The sequence below is a fragment of the Microtus oregoni genome, unplaced genomic scaffold (assembly GCF_018167655.1).
Source record: "Microtus oregoni isolate MIOR12 unplaced genomic scaffold, Mior012 000000F_ref0000247, whole genome shotgun sequence".
NCBI classification, from domain to species: domain Eukaryota; kingdom Metazoa; phylum Chordata; class Mammalia; order Rodentia; family Cricetidae; genus Microtus; species Microtus oregoni.
Window position 1 is genome coordinate 27,097,697 of NW_024543059.1, and position 26,177 is coordinate 27,123,873.

The following is a 26,177-nucleotide window of genomic DNA, read 5'->3' on the forward strand; positions in this document are numbered from 1 at the left end:
TGAGTGAGTACATATGATAACTGTCTTTCTGGGTCTGGGTTACTTCACTCGAAATGATGTTTTCTAGCTCCATCCATTTTCCTGAAAAATTCAAGATGTCGTTATTTTTTTTCTGCTGTTAGTATTCCATTTTGTAAATATACTACATTTTCCTTATACATTCTTTGGCGGAGGGGTATTTAGGTTGTTTTCAGGTTCAGGCTATGACAAATAATGCTGCCATGAACATAGTTAAGCACATGTCCTTGTGGCACGATTGGGCATCCTTTGGATATATACCCAAAAGTGGTCTTGCTGGGTCTTGTGGAAGGGTGTTTCCCAATTTTCTGAGAAATCATCATACTGATATCCAAAGGGGCTGTACTAGCTTGCACTCTCACCAGCAATGCAGAAGGGTTCCCTTTGTTTCACAACCTCTCCAGCATAAGTTGTCATTTATTGACTTGCGTATGTTAAACCATCCCAGCATCTCTGCAATGAAATGGAAAGTCTTTTTGATGTGTTCTTGAATTCAGTTTACAGATATTTTATTAAGAATTTTTGTATCTATGTTCATCATGAAGATTATTATTGGTATATGAGAAGATTGATTTTTATGTTAAATTTGTATCTTAACACTTTTCTGAAAATATTTATCAGATGTAAGAATTTTCTGGTGGCATTTTTAGGGTCTTGTACATAGAATTTTCTTTTCTCTTCTCTTTCTTCCTTCTTTTCCCTCCCTCCCTCCTTTCTTCCCTCCCTCCCTCCTTCCCTTTCTCTCTCCCTCCCTCCCTTCCTTTCTTTTAATTTGTGTTTGGTGTTCTTAATGCCTCCTATACCTGGATGAATATCTCTCTGATTTCAGAATATTTCTACTGATTTTGTTGTAAATGTTTTCTATGCTTTTGGCATAAAATTTCCCTTCCTCCTTGCATGCTCATGATTCCTAGTTTTAGCCTTTTTGTAGTGTCCCATAGATCTCAAATGTCCTGCTGGTATCTAATTTACCTTTGCCGTTGTTTGTATGTTTCAATTCCTCTGCCTTATTTCAACCCTTGATGGTCCATTCTCTCATGGTCTATTGACTGGTGAAGCTTTCCACAGATGTTTGTATTTGACTTGCTGAATTTTTTGGTTTCATACATTTTAGTATTTCTCTCTTTACTGAAGTCCACTTCCATATTCCATAGTGATGTCCTTGCTTTATTTAGCTGCTTTTGCTTTTTTGTAATTTATCACAAATATATTTGTTTCCCCTATGATTTCTTTGATCGTACTTAGTAATTGTTCTTTTGAATCGTTTGTCTGGAATTTTGTGTCACGTGCTTTGTTGCATTGGGACTTGCACAACTGTGGCTGGGCTGTTGGTTGGGTTTTTTAAATCGTCCTTCTTCCTTCGGTGCAAGTGTTTTCAATGTTCAGGAAGGATGAGGTTGCACTAAGGTTAAGGGGTAACTTTGTTTTTTCTCTTAGACTGTGTTCAGGGTATCAGGCTCAGTCCCCATTACCTCTCTTAAAGTAGAAATGGCACACAACCCATCCTTAAACCCACCCATCTCAGGGGACAAAAGTCACTGATTGTACAGTGCTTATCATGAGCTGTTAGTTACTGTGAGTATGAGTGAGAAGGGAAAAGCAAAGGAAGATCAGTGATTTGTATGGGACTGATGGAGAAAAAGTAGAGAAAGGAAAATAAATGGAAGCAGGAATAGTAGGGACAAAGGTGGCGGATGAGGCCGTTTTGGCTGAAAGAAGAATAAAATGAGAGAAGTAGAGAAATACAGTCAGATAATCTAAATAGTCACAGCTCTCCGGAGGCTGAGCCACAGAGACCCTGCAGGCTAAAGAAACCCATTTCCTTTGGGAAAGCCTTCTAATATAAAGTTTAAAGGGGGAAAACTAAAAAAGAGAAAAACTAAAAGAGAGAGAAAGGATGAGAACATAACAGGACACAGTCTATTTCCTAAATTGTCACTGGGTTTTAAATAAAGGAAGAATGAACCTAAAAGGAAAGAGCTGGGTAGAGCTATGGCATCTGGATAATCTTGTCTGATGGCTGCTTCCAGTCTCAACTCTCTTGGTGTTGCTGGCCACGCTCAGATGCTCTTTAACCAGGTCAGGTCACAGATGCTACTCCCATCAACAAGTAATCCTTCATAGATTAGTTCACAGATTCTGGTTACAGCTCTTGGTACTTCTTCAGAGGCTGGCTGTGGGTGCCTTTCTCGACGCCAGGCTGTCCTTTGCAAGGCCGAGGTCAGCTGGTTCTGTCAGTGAGCGTTCTTGTCAGATTGGCTCACACCTCTGGGTGCTCCTCCAGAATCCAGTTGCAAATGATGGCTCTACCCATGGTGATCCTTTCCGATGTTATGCATGCCACTTGGAACTTGAGTCTGTATTTTCCTGCTGATGCTGTCTGACCAGGATTCCACTTGGCTGAATACCATGGGGTTCTGATGCAAAGTGTCTTCCCTATAGACTAGAGGAATTCTACGACTTAGGTTTTGGAGTATAGTTTTGTGACACTTGTTTTGGGCTCACTAAGGGTTTGGGGCCTCCTATCTACTGGCTCATGGGGATCTTTTATGTCATGCTGCTCTAGTTAAGGTCCCAAAGATGAAGGTTTTTCGGTGTCTTTCCTCCCCCGAAGGTATTTCATTTTATCTTTGCACGCCCCACCCCCTCTCTCTTTAAGATGTCAGTTAATGGCAGGACAATGACGATTTTCTCAGGGTCTCTGTCTTGAACGTGGCTCTCCTTGTTCACTCTCATTGAGAAGAGGGGGCCTCTCAAGATCACACCAATTCCTTTGAATTTTGAATTGAGAGTAACTAACGCTTTGTATTTTACTTTCCAATCAGGCTAGAGGGTTTTGAGCTGTACTTTACGTGAAAACTCCCTCCACACCTCACGGGGACTGCCTCATCTCTCTGATATATGAGTTACTTCAGACTGATTCCCCCTGAATTCTACAAATGAGCTTTCATCTTTCATAGTCTAATATTTAGTTTTCCACACTTTACATTTCTAAAACAGGTAATAGCTTAAACTTAACAGTGTCTTAGAATCTCTACCATATGGTAGCCAGCCCACCCTGTATTCCCATGCCACGTTAATGTCCTGAAGCTGCTTCTGGGGTGAAGTTCACCTTCTTTGTTGCCTCATGAACCCTGTTCACTTCTCTCAACATTTCAGCTATTTCCCCAACCCTGAACCCTACTCTCTCTGTACCTCTGTCACCTGGGTGTGGCCTGGGTCGGGGACTCCATTTAGACTGTCCCTTTTAGAGGCTAAACCCTGGGCATTTTGTAGGTCTTAGCTGAGAAGTTGACATGTTCTCAGAGAAACTTTCTCCAGGCACCATACCTAGACAAGGTAGGCAACACCTTCATGCCCTATGTCATCTCTTTTGGGGGTCTCTGCTCATACAATACTATCAGTTTCATTAGTATAGGGACCTAACTCATTAAGCTCCTGGTTCTTGGTGTGTGTGTGTGTGTGTGTGTGTGTGTGTGTACATGAATGTGTGTGTATTCATGGTGAGGGATGAGTGTGTGCACTGTGTATTTTATGTGTGGTATGTGTGTGAGTGCATGGATGTGTGCACTTGTGCTCATAAATGTAGAGGTCAGAACAGGATGTGCAGTGTCTTTCTCTATCGCCACCGTATTCTCTTGAGGCTGAGTCTCTCAATGAGCCATAAATGTATTGTTTCAGCTCGGCTACCTCCAGCCTCCAATGCTGGGATTTTAGATACATATGGCTATTTCCATCCTCCAATGCTGGGGTTATAGATATATGTGGCCATGCCTGACTAGGCGATCTCCACCATCCCAATGCTGGGGTTATAGATTCAACTGAGTGTGCCCAACTTTTTGAGTGTTAGGGATTCAAATTCAGGCCCTCATGCTTGCAGAGCAAGGCTTCCTATCCACTGAACCCTCTCTCCAACCTCTCACCTGGTTCTTAATGCAGACATCATAGAAGGATGGATGGACATCACAACCTTGATGTTAAGACACTTGGAAAGGACATTCAGATGCTGAGAATCCCTCACACAACATATTAGGGATCAGAGAAGAAAAGGGTAACTGGTAGATGGGGTGAGGACAGTGTCTGGCATGGAGAATGACACCCCTTTCCTTCTAACTAGTGTTCCTTATGTAACACACAAGCCCCCTTCACAAGTTTCATATTGTATCCATTCAGAATGCCCTCTGTATGTTATTTTCAAATTGAGAAACTGGTCATCCATGTTACAAATCTTGCATGTGGAAGAGACTCTAGGAGTTTTTCTAAGGTGCAACTCTTACGTTTGACTCCAGGCATTCAAACACCTGCTTTGCCTTCAAGAATTTATTTAGTGTTTCCTCATAGTGGGAGGTAGGCCAGCCGCCTTGGGAAATTTCCAGCTGCAATTCCAGCCATGGGAGACACAAGCTCTGCCTTGCATTGTTTGCTTTCCCCATTACTGTAACAAAAAAGCAACGTAAGGAAGAGGTTAGTTTGGTCCATAGCTGGTTTGCACTATGATTTAAATGTAAAACGTCCCCCATTGGTTCATGAGCGTGAACATTTGATCCCCAAACAATAGCACTTGTTTGGGAAGGGAATGGAACCTTGGGAAGATGGAGCCTTGCTGGAGGAAATACATTATGAAGGGTGGGACTTGGGATGTTATAGCTTGGCTCTACTCCAGTTCTCTCTTTGCTTTTAGAATGCCAGTGCCGCTCCACAGAGCGCAAAGCAGCGGAGATTGTTCAACAGGCAGCTGTCTTCCATGTGTCATGTGAGGAACCTGGCTCTTCCATTTTGCATCTTGGCTATCCCATGGGCCCTTGGTCATGTTCGTTCTCCAGCTGATGAGCAGAATGAAGACTCTAGACGAGACAGTCACATCTGCTTCTTAAGTGACACCCAGAGTGTCTGCTTCTATTCCTCTAGCAAGAGATAGGCTCATCTAGCCTGATGGGAGGATGGGAGATGTAGTCCCCGGAGGGGGTATCTCTTGGTGGTACTGCTTCCCAGGAACCACCACGCCCTCAGATGGGGAATACAAGGTAAAGAGAGGAGCAGGTGATGGTGAGAGAAGGCTGCTGCACAAGGGGCATTTTCTAGGGCATAAAGACACCTTCACACCCCAGTGAGGGAAGTGTGTGGGCTGCAGCAGCCCAGGGTGGGCAAGAACATGACTTCTACTTCTATTCTATGAGGTGTGTAGGATGTCCTCTGACTCCAGTCCTCTGGGTTGGCACCTCTGTTCCATGGAACAAACTTATTCTCTAGACCCCCGGGAGGAAATGGTGGCCACCTAAGGAGATACAGGTCATTAAGGAACAACAATCACAAAAGAATCAAGTTAATTCTGGTTAGGAACTCCAGGGCCTTAAACACATTTTTTTTTCAGGCCAGAGCAGCTCAGAAGTCAGAGGGTTCTCAACAGTAGCTCCATGAGTCCTCTCCAGGAGACAGCTAGGCCTGTGAGCAAGTGAAACCCGGGTCTGGTGGGGCACAGACGGGTCTGGAATTCTTATAGTGTGGTTGTCATAGTTGCTCCCTTGTCCTCCCTGCTTAGAAGCTTGGCTAAGATCCTCACAGATCCTCCAGGAAAGGGGGACTCTGGATTTGAACTGTGCAACTAAGTGTCATGAGACAAACCTTGGAAACCCAGATTTGTGACTTAGATTCCAAACCATCCATGGATTCCAGGAATGAAGCCAATGATTGACACTTTACTTTGCAGAATGTAGGGTTAATCTTTCTGAGGGCCATTTGGCTCCTTGGATGTGCCAAATGTCAGATTAGTCATTAAGCAAGATCTGTCTAAACTCAATGTCTTAGTTAGGGTTTGTATTACTGTGAAGACACCATGACCATGACAACTCATTTTTTTTCTTTTATTTTTTTTTAAAAGAAAACAAACTTTTTTCATTTTACATACCAATCCCAGTTCCCACACCCTTTCTTCCTCTCATTCCCTCCACCTCCCCACTCCACCCCCCCATCCATTCCTCAGAGAGGGTAAGGCATATTGCTTTGGGGAAGTTCCAAAGCCCTCCCTATTTTATCTAGGCTGAGCAAAGTATCCATCCAAAGAGAATGGGTTCCCCAAAAGTCAGTACAAGCAGTAGGGATAAATCCTGGTGCCAATACCAGTGGCCCCGCAGTCTGCCCAAGCCATACAACTCTCACCCACATTCAGAGGGTCTAGGTTGGACTTATACTGGTTCCTTCCCTGTTTGGCTGGAGTTGGTGAGCTACCATTTAGCTCACGTAAACTGTTTTAGTGGGTGTCACCATCATGGCCTTGACCTCTTTGCTCATATTCTCACTCCTCCCACTCTTCAACAGGACTTTGGGAGCTCAAGCCAGTGCTCTGCTGTGGGTCTCTGCCTCTGTTTCCATCGGTTGTTGAATGAAGGTTGTATGATAGCATTTAAAATATTCATCAATTTGACTATAGAGCAAGGCCCGTTCAGGCACCCTCTCCTCTATTTCTTAGGGTCTTAGCTGGGGTCATCCTTGTGGATTCCTGGGAATTTACCTAGTGCCAAGTTTCGTGCTAGCCCCGACTATGACAACTCTTATAAAGGAAAACATTTAATTGGAATGGCTTACAGTTAGGAGGTTTTGTCCATTATCATCATGGCAAGACATTGTGACATGCAGGAGACATGGTACTAAAGAAGTAGCTGAGAGTCCTGCATCTTTATCTGCGGACAACAAGAAATGAACTGCCTTACTGGCTATAGATTGAGCATAGGAGACTTCAAAGCCCACCTCCACAGTGACACACTTCCTCCAAAGAGGCCACACCTCCTAATAGTGTCACTCCCATTGGAGGTCATTTTCTTTCAAACCACCACACTCAAGAAAGAAATGATGGAGGCATGAGTGAGATGACCAAGGGAGGGGACTTTTCCAGAAAACTGCCTTTTAAAGGGGAGTATTTAGTTAGTGTTATAGATAGCGCTTAGATAATTGTCGCAGAGAGAAAAGTTCAAACTTAGGTACACAGTGTGATTTTCAACAGAAAGAAATGAGTTTTTTTTGTTCCTTACACCCCTACACACCCCTACACACCCCTACACACACACCCCTACATACACACATTCCCCTACATACACACATTCCCCTACACACCCCTACATACACACACACCCCTACACACCCCTACATACACACACCCCTACACACACACACACACACACACACAGAACACCAAAAATAATATAATATGTAAAGCTGAAAATATGAGTGGGAGAGAAACTTAGTAACGATAGTTAAGTGGGCAAACATGTGCTCTGGCAAAGGTTAAGCAACGCTCTAGTCATCTGAGTGAATTTCTCAGGCAGACCCAGTGCAGGGCTCCCCAGTTCATAAGGAATAGAGTGGGCGTTTCATAGGAGCCAGGGAGCCAGAAACCTCAGGATGGGACGACAGAGTGCTGGAAAGGGAGAATTGGAAGTAGCAGACCGGAAACTGCTTCCATGAGGACAGCCAAAGAGATCATGAGCAGACGCAATGGTCAGGGAGTCTCGCACCACTCAGCCTGAGAGCTGGAAGAGGGAATTCCAGGAAAGGCCTTTACCCAGCCTGCATCCTAGCTGTTCCCCAGTGAAGACAGTAGCCAGCCAGACTCCCAACAGGGACTACCATCTTCCCAAAAGCCAGGATGCCTACCGGGAGTATCTACCAGGCTTGACTCTGTCCAGCCAATAGATAACATACCAGCAGCGAGCAAGAATATACAGGAAAGAGAGGGAACGTCTGGGAAGCTAGGGAGACCCCTGGGGTGTGAGGGGCTGGGGCCTTCTCAAGTTATCATACTCCCAGAAATCCAGGTACAGAAGAAAAGCAAAGAATCTGACCAGCGGGATAGCCCTAACTCTAAGCCCTTCTTAGTGAGCTAGTACTATAGGATCCCCTTATGGGTCCAGGGCCTAACTCTGCTGTTGCTATGGGCATCAGTCGCAGCTCTGAGAAAGAAAGGACAGACCTTTGCATGTCCCCTGAACAGTTCCCACTTTGCCCTTCGGCTCAGAGTCTGAGGACTGAGCAGGCCCCAGCCCCAAAGCCCCTGGCATCATCCCACCAGGGAACAGTATCAGGATGGAAGTTCTGTGTCTGAAACCAGGAAACCTCAGCAAGTCTCCTTTACAGTCCCCAGCCAGCCTCTAAGGCAGAGGTTCTCAACCTTCCTAATGCTGTGACACTTTAATCCAATTCCTTGTGTTGTGGTGACCACCAATGATAAAATTATTTTTTGTTACTTCATAACTATAATTGTGTTACTGTTAATGAGTCATAATGTAAATTTCTGCGTTTTCTGTTGGTCCTAGGTGACCTCTGTGAAAGGGTCATTCAACCACCAGCAGGGGTTGTGACCCACAGGTTGAAAACCACAGGTCTAAGATCTTCTGATTCTTCCCTATGGGCTATAAAAATATGAATGGAGCTCCTTTGGCACCCTGACTCCTGTGGGAAAAGGGGCCCTGCTGGGGGATCCTGCAACCAGAGTTGTCTGGGAGCAGCTGAAATGCCTTCTTTGGCCTCAGTGACACTGGGGCCCTAGAAACATGAGTGGATCAGGAGGCTGAGGGTATTTTTCCTAGTCACGGGTCAGATGCAAACTCACTGGTATTACTAACATGAGACGAGGGGTCGCAGTGGCTGTAGCTGTCCCAGCAGTGAGATGGGACACAATTCCCCCATAGGGGTGATCCTCGGTGTGCAGGCAGCCCCTTGTGATCCCCAAATGCCCTGTAAAGAAGAGAAATAGATTCAGTTTTCGTGCCTTCCCTTCTCCCTTTCCTTACTGTGACCTGGGGGAAAGATCCTGAGTACTACAGACCCAGGCTGGAGTCTCTCCGTAGCCCTTTCTAGGTCAGTGACCTTGAGACTAACGTTAACAGGTCATAGTCTCAGTGGCGTGTAGGAGAGCTCCCGACACATTCATTCTCTGCTCTTTGGGTCATATGCCAGGCTGCGTTTTCTGGTCTTCTTAATTAAGGCATTAGAACAGGTAACAGGTGGAGTCATCAGAGCAGTACATGGATTACTGCTGAGTGAAGTCGTTACATTACTTGTTGGTTGCCCTCCTACACACACACACACACACACACACACACACACAATTCTTTTGAGCAAACAGTGGAACATAAAGATTTACTTCAGGTGAACCCAGAGGTTCCCCATCCCACAAACTCACGCACAGAGTCATAAACACCAGTTATGGGATGGAACCTAAGCTGAGCCCTGCTGCCTTGTCATTGCTGGTCATGTCAGCGGATATAAGAGAATCTGTATATTGGTGGAGAGAGAGTAGGGTAGGATGGTTCTATACTGTCCAAGGCCTCCTGCCTCAACCTCCCAAGTCCTGGGGTTATAGGTGTGCTCCACCAATGTCCGAAAGTCCTTGAGAAAGATGGCCTTGCGAAGGTTGATTGGATACCTCCACAAAACTTGAGTTTCATCAGGGCAAACCCAGGAGTCACGAATATGCCCTGCTTTTGTGGTTAAACCATTCCCATCAGTCTTACAGTCGATGGGCCCCTGGCATTGGGATGTAGAGCTGTACCCACTCAGTGTGTGTACCAGAGGGAGCCCACTTCATCACAGACATCCCAAGCCAGGGTCTGTGGCTTGGCTTCAGTTCTTTTCAGATTCATTGTAAACTCTGTGCCTGCAAGGAATGTGAGTGGAGCATGGTCTATTGCTTTAGTGCATTCCAAAACCTCCAGATTTTTAAAAGCAAGTAGATGAGGAGTTAATGAATTCTGGGGAAGATGGATCTTGGTCAACAAGTGCTTAAAAACAGAAAGACGGTCTTAGCCAATTGTTCCTGTGACAGCCTGTGGGAAAACAGTTCTAGTCACTTGATTAACATCACTGTTACTTTCCCTGGAGTGCCTGCTCCAAACCCTCCCTCGTTACTACCATGCTCCCTAGCCAACTGGTGTCTTCTTCCAAATGTCTTCAGGTGCCACTCCAATTTGGGAAGGTGGCCAGTGCCAGGATCTGGGGATAAACATAACAGCTCCAAGCCTCCAAAGGGCCATGCAAGGACAGCTCACGAATCTCCCCACTCCCTCTCTTCCATTTGGTTTGGTAGGTTTTTTATTGATTTTTGTCCATATCTTATTTTTATCTGGTGCCACATTCCTAAAGAGGATTTGAAATATCTGTTCTTGCTATGATGCTGGGTCAGGGAAGCTTTGTGTGAGGTGCAAATGTCATTTCACTAAAATGTTCAAGCAGGGCCCAAGATGCTCAAGAACCACTTAAAATTAAATTACCTCATTTACTTGAGTGAATCCAGAGACACGCTCTCAGCTACTTCAGCGATGACAGTCCTCGGCAAGTGGGTCTGTTTTCTGCTTTGGAAACAGTGCGCCTCTCCAGAATCGATACTGCTGCGGAGTGGTTGGGATTCTTCCTTTGGGATTTAGCAGCCTTAGGGCCACCATCCTAACGTTACTTATTTGTCAGGACCGAGATCTAGTCCATGTTGCTAATCTGGCGCTCTTGGACTATTGTGACTCTTTTGTTTCTTTCTAATTGTTACAGTCTTACAGATGACTGGATAACACATTTGAAATTTTAAGTATTTTCTGGTTTGTTAAGGTTTTTGTGCGGCAGCGGAACCTCTGAGTGGGAGATGGCCGAGTAGAGGGCTCACGGAAAGCCTCCAGTTGATCCCTGGTAAGGATGCTTGTCTATGCCAGCTGGACCGAGCTAGAGAAGGACATGTGTTTTTCCTCATTTGAAGCCTGCCTTCTCCAGCTCTTAAGGAGGTGGGTTGAGTTTGGTCCCCACCAGCCTTTTGCCCTGCAATGTTCTCCCTGGGTGTGCAGATGTTCGTGAGTTTAGTTCAAGGCTCCCATTGAGGCCCTGCTTTGTAGCAAGTGCCACCTGTAGGCTGGCATGCAGGAGTGTCAGCAACTTTCCAGAGACTCATCGGCTCAAGGCCATCACAGCTACCTCCCTCTTAGAGATGAGGAGCCCTAGGTGATCCTGGTCACTCTCCCCCTCCTTCTTTGTCTGACCAGCAGGCTCTCCCTTGAGGAATGAGAGAAGCAAACAGCATTGCACCTTCTTGATGCTGGGTTTTGGGCACAGGTGCGTCTGACCCACAGCCATGATAGCGCTGCCCATTGCCTTGGGTTTGGGAGCAGAGCCGTAGGAGACGTAAGGAGAATTTATTTGTAGGCAAGAGTCAAAAGCGGGGCTTACAGCAATTCTCAACATGTGGGTCTAGACCCCTTTAGGGGTCAAACGACCCTTGCACATAGATCACCTAAGATCATCAGAAAACACACACACACACAATGATTCCAGTGATAAAGTACCAATGAAAATAATTTGTATGATTGACTGTATGGTTGCTTGGGGGTCACCACAACATGAAGAACTGTATTAAAGGGTCACAGCATTAGGAAGGTTTAGAACCACTTAACAGAGCCTATGCCGGGGGCATAAATAACCTGTGAGCGGATGGAAGTCTTCAGTGATCTGGGGTAACCCTAGCGTGCAGGATATTCTCGAAAGGGCTAGCAGAAAAACCAACAGCATGAATGTTTCAAATACTTATCGGTTGTTCTGGTAAGACTATCGCATTTCTACCTGGATCATCGTAGTCCTTAAATTAGCTTGTATAGACCAACATTAGGTGGCGAGGTAAGGAGACAAATGCCCAGAGAAACCGTGAGAGATACTCAGAACCCTCTGGTGACTATAACAGAACCAGGACTAGACCTAAGTAAGGTCCAGTCATTTCTCACTTCTGTCCCTTGTTCCTTCAACCACCATGGCCCAGGCGACTTTGTCAGTTCTTTGTCCTGGGTCTGGTTGTGCCACTTCTTTATCTTGTCTTTGAACACAGCAAATGCAATGCTTTGAGTGCAAACTATCTCTTTAGGGCATTTAGAACAATCTTGGCTTTGTTTTCTGCCACTATCACAGAATACCACAGACTGGGTAATTTATCACAAGATACATTTGTTTCTGTAGTCCTAGACATTGGGGAGTCCAGGATGACAGCACCAGCATCTGGTGGGAGCTTCCTTGCTGCCTCATCTGATGGCAGAAGGTTCGATATGGTGGAAAACAGAAGTAACAGCTCAGTCCCCTAATACCTAGCCACCCCCATGACAGTTTCTGTAGCTGAATTATAAAAAAGTAAAAATCTCTGCCTGTGTAGTCCCTGTCTAGAAGAGAGGAAACTTTCGCTTTTATTTTACAGTCTTAGGGGGCAAACATCAATTCCGAAAGGTCTTATTGAATACGAACCCCACTTGAACCGAGTCTTTTCAATATTGGCTTCAGTGGAGCTCTGATCACATGCTAGAGAACACCGAGAACTTTACCTGACCTCATAAGCATTTAGCTCGCACCAAACCTAGCGTAGGCACTGCCACCACGGTTACTTTAGAGGTGAGGGCTTACTGGTAGAAGTGGCTTTCCCTGGAGAACGTGGGTAAAGCGGCAGCGTGAGACTCAAATGTGGATCCGTGTGACTCCACCCTCCATATCCTTCACGTCCGCACACAAGCTTCTTGCGTCGACGGAGGTGGCTGCAGATGCACGTCTAGCAACCAGGTCTTCACAAGGGTAGACCATGGAGAAACAGGGATGGGGAGAGGGAGCCCCCAGATGGGGTGGGATGGCAGCAAGAAACACACATAATGGACTTGATGGGTGGAGAGTGACCAAGACTGGCTAGACGCAAACGGCGTTCCTCAGCAGAAACAGTGTTGGCACTGGGCTGGGTGACAGTCAGGGCGTGGGATTGTGTTGAGCCCCAGAGGGTAATTCTCACACCTGGACCGTGCCCACTAAATGCCAGTTGCCACCTCCATCCTTGCATCGACTCAAGTGCTTGCACGCATTTCTAAACACGCTCTAGGACACCCTCGGCTCAGAACCAGAGGAGAAAAAGAGCCTTGCAAGTCCAGTTGAATTGTTACTGGGATCAGATCAAGGGAGGCCTTGAAAACCAGACAGGCAAGTCTGGCCTTGAGCCCGGAAACAATGAGAAGCCACTGAAGGTTGATGAGCAAGGAAGAGTGTGTCGTGGGAAGGGCTAGGAAAGTGGGGGGGGGGGGGGGGGAGCCAGACACTGTAGACAGCAGATTCTCAAGGTGGCTGAGAATCCCCATGAGTCACCTACTGTTTATCTCCTGTGGTCAGTCTTGTGTTCATGGGAGAGCTAACCTGATACCTCCACCAGTAGAAGGGGATGGAACTCTCTTACCAAGTTTTAAAGGAACCAGGGCCTCTGCTCGGGTCTGCTTGGGTCACAGTTTTAGTCCATTGTCCGTTACTGTAGAAAAGACACTTGAGTCTGGGTAGTGTAGGAAGAAAAGAAGTTCATTTAGTTCGTTTTGAATGCTGAAGGTCTAAACAGCAGAGTGTCAGCTCTGCCCAGGGTCTCTCTGGCTATATCACAACCTGACAGAGAACCACAATGGTGGGGACTCACGAGAGAGCAAGAGATCACCTGGCAAAAAGGAAGTCAGTTCTAGAGACCAAGAACTAACTGAGGACCCAGGGTAGCTACACTAACTCTTCCCAAAGAAAGATCTAAGACCTTCCCACTGGATCCCGACTCTGAATTGTCTAATAATCTGTTCATATCCCCATAGTGAGAAAAAAACATACTCTCAAGATATGATCCCAGCCATATGCCCACGGTAGCAGTGGGGCGTTGAGACCACCTATGCAAAAGATCTAATCCCCTGACATTACAAACAGGAAGAAAGGGAGGGAAGCAGGGGAAAAGATGACTCAGGGACTTGCCAACAATTATTTTCTTTGTTTTTAAGTCCAGTTTATTTAAGCTGTTCCTGAGCCTCCATCTCTTTCTCCAAGAAGTCATTAAACTTTATCTTGTAAACTTCATTGCAGGACTAACTTGCAAACAAGGAACATGCTGTACCAGCTATTGGTCCTTGAGCCAGACATCTCAAGGATCCTAGTTCCCCACTTATAGCTGTGAAGCTTTAGCCCTGGGGTTGTGACATATGTAGGCTGAGAAAAGTATGGACTCGTGGGGTGGAGAAGAAAGCTCTCCGAGTACCGCGTGTGAAATATTTGGGACAGTTTGTGTCCCGATGGGTCTCGGGTGGGAATAGCTCTACAGGAGACCACTGGGCATCACTCTTTGGATTGAAAAAAAATGCTGCAACTGCCTACATCCCAGTTATCAGACAGCCTCAAGAATGATGTGTTTCTTTGTTTATAGGGAAGAGAGCCAACCCTTGAGAAAATTCCCAGAACAATGACTGTAACTCATGACAAGACCCAGTGTGTGAAGCTTCTCTGGCTCCTTGGCTTCGATTGTTGATATAGGACTGTGTGGGATTTTCTTTCTCATCCTCTGAGGAAGCTGCATGTTTTTACCAAAATATTCACTTAAGAGAGAGAGGAAGCGAGGGAGAGAGGGAGAGAGAGAGAGAGAGAGAGAGAGAGAGAGAGAGAGAGAGCTAGTTCACGACTCTTTGGGGAGGACTGGAAGGAATTCTAACCCTTCAGGCCTGCCCTCTCAGCCTGGATGCAGGCTATGCCTCCTCCCACCCAGACTGGGGCCTGATTCTGAAGTGCCTTATCACACTGGCAGTGGATTTACACTCCAGGGAGGGGTGGAGTGGATCTTGTTTAATACAATTTAAAAATTTCTTATGTCGTTCTAACACCCACAATGCTATGACGGCAGAACAAATTTTGTTATGAATTTATTAAGGAGCCCTGGCCTGAAACATGTTCTGAGCTTTGGCCAGTTCTGAAAAGGTTTGGCCATTGTCCCTTCAAGTATTGACATTGTCGTATTCTTCTCCACTCCGCTGACTTTCACTAAATGTATGCTGGACTTTTTAATCCAAACTCTACCCTTTATAAGGGTATATATATAACGCTCTTATACTAGATGGTTTTTGTTGTTGTTGTTTGTTTTTTGTCTCTGCTTCATTTTGTCTAATTTCTATGGTACCCCCCCTTTCCATCCCCAAAGTCTTTCTTCAGTTTTTTTTCTTACCTTTTGTAAAACTTGTTGACTGAGTGACAAATTCTTGATTATGATTTTTTTTTTTACTTCCCAGAAATTCCATATGGAGCTATCAAATTTTCTATGCCACATTAAGAGTTTGACGTTCTCAGAAGAGTTTTATTCCACATGGAACTATCACATTTTTTTATGTCACTTTAAGAGGTTAATGTTCTCAGAAGACCTTCTGTGCTGTTCCATGTTTTGGGTGGGCATGTGGTCCAGTGACACAGCTCTTGTCCTGCACAGCTTTACAGCAGTTTCTGTTATGTTCCTGGTCCGGGTGGGAGGTGACCTCCTCCTGACTCACTAAGACTCTGAGGGCATGGATCCTCAGGCTTGTGTTCGTCACCTTGCCATCACTATCAGGGGAAAAAAGCACCTGGAGCAAACAGCTGGAGGGAGGGAGGCTTGGTTGTAGCTCATAGTTTCAGAGATTATAGCCTAGCTGGTTGGTGCCATTTTTCTGGAACTTGCTCACTCCATAGCAGCCAAGAGAGAGAAGAGGAAGAGAGAAAATGATTGATACAGCCAATATTGTCCAACAATTCATCAAAGGATTAATCCATAGAGTAGATCAGAGTCCCTGTGATTTACTCACCTCTCAAGTGTTGGCTCCTGATGGCCGGGTCTTCACAGCATGAACCTTACCGGGGAGAGTTGTATCTAAACTATAGCAAGGCTCAGGATGCGATATAGGGCAGCTACTTATTGCACATCTCACCCTTGCCCACCCTTCTCTCCCTATTGGAGACCCAAATGCAAATCTGTTGGATGATCTAGTGGACTAAAAGCCACATCAGTATGGATCTGGCCTCTCAGGTGAGGTGGGTAGGGTCACTCTTTCTCCTCCAATTTTGACCTTTGACTAGATCCTTGAATTAAGTTATTGTTGATGGACTTTTTTTCTATCCAAAGACAAATCTAGTAAAGCAGAAATTCTACCAGCTTTCTAGGGTGCTTTCAAAAATGCTTCTGTCTCATTTTTCATAGATAACTACCAGTAAACCAAGAGTTGCTCCAAACCATGTAGCTGCTGAATTCCCAGAGATGGAGTCTATATCTTAACTTTCCCTGCTGGTGACCTGGAATCCTCTCCCACATCATCTTGGGTAGGCACAGTTTCTCAGCTTTGCTCTCTGGGGTTGATCATTTGGGTTTCTTTTTTTTATTTTTCCAACAAGTAAGGAGAATGGCCTTTTCTTTCTTGCCATCTCTCTTTCATCTACTGCAAGAGATAAATCAGGAAAGAGAGAGACTATGAGGGACAGGAACCAAGTGAGCAAGAAAACAACCCAGGGGCCTAGGGATGTTTCCAGCAATCCCAATGAACAGAAAGCACCTTGTTGCTTCTCAGAACAGTTGTTCCCATTAGGAACAAGAAAGACACAGCCACAGGAAAAGGACCTCCAAAAAAACAAACAAAAATTGATAGTTGATACGTATGCTTAAAAGTTTTGAGCATGCTCTATTCTCAGAGATCCTGATGAATAATCAAACAAAACAATAACATTACCCATACCCAGAATGAGGCAAACAAAAAGATTAGAGCTATTCTCAATTCCAGCAACAAGAAAAGCTGAACAGCAAATGAAAGACATTTAGTCATCAAGTAGAAGATTTGGCTACAGATACTGGTTACACAGGCATGACTAAGTGATTATAAAAATTGTTTTAACATGATAAAACCATGTTAAGGGAAATAGAATATGCACATGGGTGAGGGATAGCATAAGAGAGCTAAATTCTTGTTGTGGGAGGTCAGCATGCAATGTTTAAACTGAAAAAGATAAATAAATACAAAGAACCAGTCTAAGCACATAGCATGGGCACATGGTGTTTGAGGGATGAGGGTGTGTGTTACTCAGTGCTTAGGGGCACTTGAGGCACAACCCTGAGGATCTGAGATACAGCAAACTGGGTGTGGTCTGCCTGCCTGTAAGCCCAGTGCTGTTTTGGGTGGAGACAGGAGGATGGCTAGGGCTTGCTTGCCACCAGCCCCACTGAAACACGTGAGCTCTCAGTTCAGAGACAGATCCTGCTTCAAAGGAATAAGTCTGAGAGTCATAGAGGAGAAGACCTGTCATCCTTTGACCTCTGCATGCACACATAGGAGCATGTACACACACACTCACACGTGTACATACATGACACATGTAGACCACAGACTCTTGGTATACGATTGCCATGCTTGATTGCATATCTTGAAAGCTCCCCAAACTGAATATTAATTAGTACCGATCAAGAAATTTTAGCAAACTTTTTAGGCACAAGGTGAGTAAACAGAAATGAAGCATTTTTCTTTATATTAACAAAAGTTAGAAATGAAAACAGAAAAGCACTACTCATGTCAATGAAGATAATTTGACAACATTCATGTGCATAAACCCAGCAAAAATATTATAATGCCCATTAGAGAAATTTAAATGACTTTATTAAAAGATATAAAATGATGTTGAAAAGACATATAAAAACAAATCTGTGGGATGGAGAGATGGTTCAGTCTTTCAGAACACTGGCTCTTCTTGCAGAGGACCCCAGTAAGAGTCCCAGAACCCACTGACAGCTCACAATAGGCGGTGACTCCAGTTCCAGGGGACCTGACACCCTCCCCTTTTCTGGCCTCGGAGAGTACCAGGCACGTTCATGGTACACAGATACATATACAGACAAAAAAACCCTAACCAAGAAATACAAATAAATATTTAAAAATCATATAAAAACAAAAGTGAAATGGCATTCTAAATGGAATCCCTGTGTCCTATGCTGAACCAAATAGCTCTTATTGGTAACATAAAATAATAAAGTTTGAGAATAAGCAAGGACACTTTGGGAAATGCTGACATCGGGGGAGTGGTTTGCCCCAGCCAATATTGTAGACTCCTTTAAGACAGCTTTAACAAAACAGTAAGACAAACGCACAGAAAAATGGCACCGGCATAAACACCTTCAAGGTCAGTCACCAGAGCGAAGTCAGATGCACAAATGCTTCCTTCCTCATCTTTGGCTGGTCTCACCTGTCATGAACATGTATTACTTCATAACTTTAAAAAATAAAAATAATTGACAATCTAATGAAATATTTTATTTGTATGCATTTAAACATCCTCTTAGGAAAAAAAAGATTTTTTTCCAATGATTTTCCCTTTCTTGTATATGATTTTCTTCTGTTTCAAATGGGAAGGTTCACCATTAAGTATCCAATAACCAGGTCCCTCTTCAGGACCCTGTGCTTGCTCCCTCCCCAGAGGACATTCAGAATGAACCCTCCCTCTAATTGTAGAGCTTGCTCTTCATGTTTCAGATGACTGGATCTTTTTTTTTTTAAACCTCACACTACAAGGCAAAAGAAAGTAACTGCATGTGTTTTTAAGAGTTTGCCTTCAAGAAAATGTTTCAAATGGAGTCCTCTGCACCTTAAAACCGGTGACAACACAATACCAATAGTTTACAGGTTCTTCCTTGTAGCTCTCATCTCCCAGCGCACTCATGACCTTGTGTCTCCTGCAAGAATGCTAGTTCTGATTTTTGTTCTGTGTTGCATACTTTCATTTCCTGCACCTGCAGGAATGAGTTGTAATGGGTGCATTGCTTGGAGGCACTCTCTCGCTTTTCTTTCTCTTTTCTTCCTTTCTTTTCTTTTTTCTTCCTTTCTTTTCTTTTTTTCTCTTTTCTTCCTTTTTTCTTTTCTTTTCTTTCCCTTTCCTTTCCTTTCCTTTCTTTCTTTTTTTTTTTTAGCCTCAGGTCTGTTTCCAGCAGAGAGCTGCACACTTTGCAGTTATGTTGCCAGTTCCATCCTATCAAACACATTTCCCCAGTTGATCTATGACTAGCAATGACAAACAACATTTCCGAACACAAAACCTTGAGCATGCAAGGGAAATTGGACACGCTGTATTTCCGAATAGTGAGATCGCTGAGTCAGAGGTTGGCGTGGAAGTCTCCAGTTTCTAGTACCTCACACCGACCCCCCCCCCCCCCACACACACACACAGCGTCATTGGCTTAGGAAGGGTCTCTTTTCCTGCAGTCTAGTGCACATGGGATATTCTCAGCAGGTTTTAGGGTTTCCCAATCTAACAGATTTTAAAATGTCATCTCAGTAATTCAAGTAATATCAGTCAGTACTTCTTCGGTGAATTGTTTTAACATACCTTTAACTTAGTAATTCTAAGTTGTCTTTTATTAATTTTCATAAATTCATTCTTATTTATGACTTGAACTTGCCCTTTCTACTCATTACTGGTATTTTCTCCCTAAGTATCTGAAATCATAAAATTTTGCAACTGATATCGAATCTGTGTTGTTTTATAGCTAATTAATTGGGGATCTTTTCTAGAAAGATCTATCAACTGTGGAGATATGCTCCCACCTAGATTATAGTTCTTTTATAATTTATTTTTCTTTGTGCAATTATTTCATTTGCATTTTATTTTCTGCATATGAGGTGCATTAGAGATCTAATATTTTTAAAAATACTTGTTAATAGTTCGACTGACACTTATTGACCATCTGAGTCTATATCTGAACTAATTCTCTACCATATGCTAGATTCATACTCATGAGTCTGTCTCAAGACTGGCTGTTCTTTTCTCCCCATGTGTCTGTTTTGGGGTCAATGCCACAATGTTTTGATAATTATATCTTTATAGAATGTTCGATACTGAGTCAACAATCTCGCATTTTCAAACATCTATGATACATGTCAGATACATTTTTAAAAGAGTCCATTTCAAACCCTGTGGGAATCCTTAAAGACACAGCTGGGATCTCCGTTGATCTGTGCATCACTTAGGGAAGAAGAACCCTCTTTATAATGTTGGACATTACAGTTCAGGAACCTGGAGGCTTTCATAATTTTAGAACAACCGCCATGGGGCCTGGAGAGATGGTGGTCAGGAGCACTTGCTCCTCCTGCAGAAGCCCCCACTATGTGTTCCTAGTGGCTCAGACTGTCTGTAACTGCAGCTCCAGAGGGTCCCACATCCTCTTTTGACTTAGCCAGGCACTGCATCCACAGTGTAAATACATGCATTGCAGCAAAACACACACTGCAAGTAAAAACAAACAAACCTTTTTTTTAATAAAACAGACTCCAAGACATTTTATTTTTCATCAAGGTTTAAAATTGTTATTCCTATGTGAATTATTACATGTATTACTTCGTTGTCCTTTGAATGGTATTTCTCCCTATTATTACAGTTCCAAAGACTTTTTTAATTTTTACTTATGTGTGTGTGTGTGTGTATGCCTGTATGAGTTTATGTGCAACATATTCAGTTCTCTCAGAGGAAGAGAGCATTGGGTTCCTGGATCAGGAGTATTGGAAACTGATGTCTGAGCCTCTGCAAGAGCATTAAGCGCTCTTAACCACTGTCTCTCCAGCCTCCGTTGCCATTCTAAATCGGAATTGCTAATGTAAAGGAAGCCCATGTCTCTTTGCCCAGAGAAGGAGGTTGCGGAAATGATGAACTAAGAACTATTTCATCATACTTTTATGTAACCGCTTAGACCTTGTCCACATCACCATGCTTTTACAAAATAAAGTGAGTCATTTAAAATTCTCAAGTTTGCTTTATTGTTTCATTGTTCACAGACTAATTCAGTGACTCATAACTAGGCCTTGAATGAATATGCCTACCTGGGAAGGATATCAGCATACCTTAGGGACTTTATGATGTAATGAGAGGCGGGTCACACATACAGAAAGCTTGTACACTCTTTGGTACATTACTTTTATAAAGTAAGCAAGGATATAAGGAACTCTTATCTATCCCCAACTCAGTTTAATAAGTTGAGCATTATAAATCTTTGGCAACCCTTTAGGGGTTTTTTTCTCATCTTATTTCTTCTTTCTTTTGCAGGATGAGCTACACGTAGAACTGTTTTTAATTTTTATAACCAGTTGGCTATGTACCAACTATGGGAGCACATGGTCACACAGCTTACATCTCCATTTCTGTCACATGCCCTCTCGGTGTGAATTTTTGCCATCATGAGCCACGGTTAGCCTGGGAATGCGTGGAGGACCCCGTTGTTGCTAGGCTTGGAAATCACTAACCCTCATTTCTAATGCTTTTAAAATATATCTGATATTGCAAAGAACTGCAGTCCATGATGTGTGTGTGTGTGTGTGTGTGTGCATGTGTGTGTAAGACCATTTTCCTTTTCTTTTTTAAACTTTTATTCTTCTTGTACATATTACAACCCAATTGAAGTTTCCCCTCTGTCTCCTCCTCACATCTCTCCCACTACCTCCTTTCTCCCCCAGGCTCACCCCTCTCTCCTTAGAAAAGAGCAGGCCTCCCAGAATATTAACCAAACAAGGCACAACAAATTATAATAAGGCCAGGCATATCCATCATTTCAAAGCTGGATGAGGCAGCCTAGGAGGAGAAAAAAAAGGGGTGTTTTTTTTTAATCCATGCATCTACTGATTGGTACCCTAGCTGACCCCACATCTCAGCCGTTGTGAATAGAATAACGGTAAATTTAGAGATAGCTAGCAGCTCACTTTTGTGTTTGGAAGCTTCACAGTAGATGTTCATCTGAAGATGCTTGGATAGGCTGTGCAGTTAAGAGCCAATGAGTAGCAAATGAAGATAAGCAAAAGATCTCCCAAGCTGTAAAGTAACATAAAAGTGTTACATTTCTTGTTCTTGATTTAGATTAGTTTCAAAATCATGGAGTATCTGTTACTGTCATCGAAGCCTACGGCCAGTCTACAGCAGTAAACCAATCTTGTAATGTACAAGTTTATTTTTGCTCACTCAAGGTCTAATGAGAGTTGGCTGTAGTTCTTTGCTTCCTGGTACTTCATGGATCCAAGTTCAATTGGTTCAATAACAACCAATTCATTTGGTTGTTATTCATTATAATGGGGAAAGAGGGATGGAGGAGGTTCACTGCCTCTCATTGCTTGTTGTGGAAATGAAATACATCCCTGACACACTCCCCTGGTGAGAATTGGTCATGTGACCTGGTAAACAGCAAAGGAGGCTGGGAAACTCAATGATGTCAAGAGGTATATCTCTTAGATTTTCACTATTCTGACAAAATATCCAATTGAAATCTACTTAAAGAAAGAAAGATAGACTTAGAGCCATGGTTTCAGGGAATTCGGTCCATGGTTGACTGGCTCTATTGCTTTTAGGTCTGGAGCAAAACATAAACATCATGGTGAAAGTGGATAACCAAGTAGAGCTGCTTCTCCTCATGGTGGCCAAGAAGGCTCCAGGGTAAAGACAAACTTCAAAGGAGTTCCTCCAGTGACCGACCTTTTCCAATCAGGTTCTAACCTCTCAGTATTCCGTTCAGCCAAGAACGCATCAATGGATTAACTGATCAATACTCAACCGTTCTCAACAGTGCCACTACCTGAAGGTCAAGCCTTCAGCCTCTGAGCTTTTTGGAGAGACACCTTGTATTCAAGCCTGAGGGAGAGGGTGGGTAGGTGAGCACCGTTTCCACCACTGCTGTGCGGGCTTCCTGACTGATGTGTGTGGTCTGATGCCTTCCCTGAGAAGTTTCAGCCACAGAGGAGCAGGCTTGCAGCTGCTAAGGATGTGTGGGAAAAAGCATTGAACCCAAGCAAGCCTCTGGGTCCATGATGGATTTCCTGGGTGTCTTCCTCACACCCTTTGTTCTTTCTAACTCTGGTTTCCGTGTGTAAACAGTCGACTCACCGGATCCTTTGGCTTAGTCATCACTGCTGGTTTCTCATGGGGCAATGGTTGCTGAGGATGTCTTGTAAGGTCTTGGGTGTAGTGGAAAGTCGGGCTAAGAGAGGCCACTTTGAGCTGGGGAGAGCAAAGACCAGTGTCAGGGCACTATCAGTTGTCAGGGAGTGGAACCCACTTGATTTGACTTCTCTCTTGGGATTTGTTGACTGTATCAGAAAACTGTTGGTCCTTTCAGAAGAGGCCCCAGAGTTGCCAGTCAGGCTTGTTGCTCTCAGCTGGATCAGAGCACCGTCAATTCCCATCTGGAAAATGTTAGAGTGTCTGAGCATAGCTCTCTAGCTCTAGTCTCCCGTCCATCTCAACAGTAGCCAGAGGGAATGCAGATGAGCCTACAGACAGTGAAATAAGGTAGACAGATGCCCCAGGCTCCCATAAAGAAAAAGCTCTTAATTGTAATCTTCATGTGCTGGCTAGTTTTATATCAACTTGATACAAGCTAGAGTCATCTGAAAGGAGGGAACCTCAACTGAGAAATTGCCTTCATGAGATATGGTTGCAAGGCGTTTTCTTAATTAGTGATTGATGGGGGTAAGGCCCAGCCCACTGTGGGTTGTGTCATCCCTGGGCTGGTGGTCCTGGCTTCTAAAAGAAAGCAGACTGAACAAGTCAGTAAGAAGCGCCCCTCCAAGCCTCTGCGTCGACTCCACCCTGAGACTTTCTACCCCCTGAGCACATCTGCAGAAGGTGTTGAGAACGACTCTGCATGTTCATCATCGCTTCTTGACCCTGCTTGAACTGTGAGCGGTCTTGGAATAAAAGCTTCAGGAAAGTACAGTCAAGGACTCTTGGACAATGTTACCTAGAGTCCCCTGGTCCTGTCACATCTTGAATTCAGCATCAGTTCCTCCCTACTGATCACTGGTAGGCCATAATAAATCGTGAATCATGAAAATGCCCACAGGCTTGCCCCATTTTCCCCAGGCATTTTCTCCATTAAGGTTCCTTCCTCTTAGGTTACCCTAGCTTATTTCAAGCTAACGCAAAAGCTAGCAAGCACACCCCTCTTTTTCACCTCTAGCAAGGCTGGTTTGCCACTCACCTGCCCCACAGTTATAACCTGAGCAGCCCTTCTCTCCCCTACTTCCACCTCCTCCCTGATCTCTAATTCCCCCACTTTACACTATTTTTTTTCGCAGCACATAAAACTTCCTATAGACTATGGAACTTGCCTCTTAGATATTCTTACTGTTTAATGTCTCTGTTACCTTGTTAGAATATGTATTCTCTGAAAACGGGGTGTTTGCTTATTCTGTTCTTGCATGCATCTTAGAAATCTAGAATCAGGGCAACTCCCTTGAGTGCCATATGTCCCTTTAAAAGGGAAGGTCAACTGAAGAGCTTTTTATAAGACTGACAAGGACTTTGGACTTCCAGGAAGTCACATTAAAACAGCTGGAGCCGCAAGAAATACCCTAGAAATTGGTAAGTGGTGGGGTCACTGTCCTCCTGTGTCGGAGGTGGCACAGCTTTCATTTCAGCATTTCAGTGTGTCTGTTCTTTGATGTCCTTTCTGCCCTCTGTGGCCAACCCAGCCTCTGAGGCTGACAGACTCCAGGGCTGACACAGAGGGCAATAGATTCTGTAGCTGGAGGTGGCAGGGCAACCATTTTAAACACAGGCCTTGAATCTGAAACAAAGGTCTCTCTCCCCTCAGTCCTTCAGATCCTACTTCTGCATCAGGATGGGGGCCGAGCTGATAATCCCTTTCTCAAGGTTCTATTACTTTTGTTCCAGAAATCTCTGCCTTGCCTCCTGGAGACATCTCTTGTATCCTTGGGGTTTGGTATGGCATCTGGTTGGTGGCAGAGCAGCCAACTGTTTTAGTAACTTTTCTGTCGCTGGGATAGAGTCCTGTGACAAAATCAACATCAGGGAGAAAGGGTGAAGTCTGGCTCACAGTTCAAAGGTACGATCCATCATGGCGAAGAAATCAAGGCAACAGGGATTTGAAGCAGGGGCTCACTTTGCAGCTACAGCCAGAAAACAAGAGAACATTGAGTGCATGCTAGTGTCCGCTCACCTTTTCATTTAATACAGCCCAGGAATATTTGTACAGGGAATTGTCTTGACTGCCATTAAGATGGGCTTTTTTTTTCCCACATAAATTTGTACAATCAAGATAACTCCTCAAAACAATCCCAGAGGCTAACTTTACTGTCGGTCAGTGGTCTTCAATTTTCCTAATGCTGCAACCCTTTAATACAATTCCTTATGTTGTGGTGATCCCCCAACCATAAAATTATTTCATGGCTATTTCATAATTTTGTCACTGTAATGTAAACATTTGATAAGCAGGATATCTGATATATGACCCCTATGAAAATGTCATTTGCTCTTCCAAGGAGTTGCGCCCCACATGTTGAAAACCATTGCTCTAGCGATTCCCTCATGGATGTGCCTAGAGGTGTCTCTCCTAAATGATTCTATGTTCTATCAAGATGACATTTAGTACTATCACATCAACCCTGAGCCAAGGACCCTAGCCATGCTCTCTGCCACAGTGCTGAGCTAAAACTGGGGATAATACCCCTGAAACCAAGATCCTGGAGCCAACACCCACAGGAGTGACATTTCTCAGTGTGGGACCTCAGGATCCCTTGCAGCAAGACTGCCTAATGTATTTATTAGAAGGTAAGTTTCTGTTCCCTTAAATAAGAATGTCAGGTATGGATACAGACAACCAGCCTTGTTATGGCTCTGCTATGGGAAAGACATTGCACACTGGCCTGAGCACCTCTGGAACTCTCAAAGGAGAGTATGGCTAGCTGACAGTGGACCATAAAACACAGTGACCGATGGAGCTGTGTCGGTCCATCCTGCTTACTTTGGGAAGAAAGATGGAGAAGAGTGGCCCAAGCTACAGGGCCATGTGTGGAATTGGGTTTCATAGACTGAATAGAAGTTCATGGGCTGGAGGACAAGAGGAAGAGAGGGGACTACATGCAGAAAGACATTGTGTGTATGTGTGAAACCCAGCCTGGAACAAGGGGTGGTTAGCTGCATCTGGTGCAGAAACCTAGAGCATGGGTATATTGTTTGGGACGTGATGGAGGCATCCAGAGAAGTACATAAATGAAAGGGTACAGGTTCTTGAACTGCCCTGGAGCTCAGAAGGTGGAGGAGAGGAGAGGGACATGGAGAGAGAGCAGCAGGAAGCATCATGTTGGGTAAGAGGGGAGAAAGTGGTCCTGAGAGGAGGCTGTGTAAACGGAGAGATTGGGGTACTGAAGAGTAGGTGGGGGCACATGCCAGAGGCTGACAGAAACAGATGTGGGAAGATTGTGAGAGGAGCTGGGCTTCCCTCAGATGCAACTGTGGTACTGTTACCCTGACAGGAAATACCACCGGCAGCTTGGGAGACAAGCTAGATGAAGACCACTCTACTTCGGGAAGAAACTTAGAGGGGGAGG